Genomic DNA, 407 nt, shown 5'->3' with positions numbered 1-407 from the left:
CCAGGGGTGTGTTGGGGGTGGCGTGTGCAGCGAAGGGGCTCGGGGTCGTCCCCAGGGTGCAGGGGCATCTGGGCGACCAGGGAAGATGGGAATCTCCAGGGTTCCTAGTAGGCAGTGGGCTTCCGGAGTCTCTGACTCCAGTCCTCTCTGAGGTCTTTGGGGTTTTCTGCGGGTGGAGGGGGGCTGTCGCCACTCAGCCCAGGGTGAGCCCCCTCATTAGTACCCCAGACCCGGGCCAGGTGACTCTTTCCCCCACCTGGGACCCCTCCACCCCAGTCCCTGCAGCTTCTCCGGGGTCTGGGTGTGTGTGTGTGCTTAATTGCTCAGTCGTGACTCTTTGTGACCCCGTGGACTGTAGCCCACCAGGCTCCTCTGTCCGTGGCATTCTCTAGGCAAGAATACTGGAG

The sequence above is a fragment of the Bison bison genome, unplaced genomic scaffold, assembly GCF_000754665.1.
Source record: "Bison bison bison isolate TAMUID 2011002044 unplaced genomic scaffold, Bison_UMD1.0 scf7180017847393, whole genome shotgun sequence".
Taxonomy (NCBI): domain Eukaryota; kingdom Metazoa; phylum Chordata; class Mammalia; order Artiodactyla; family Bovidae; genus Bison; species Bison bison.
This window is presented reverse-complemented; position numbering follows the sequence as displayed.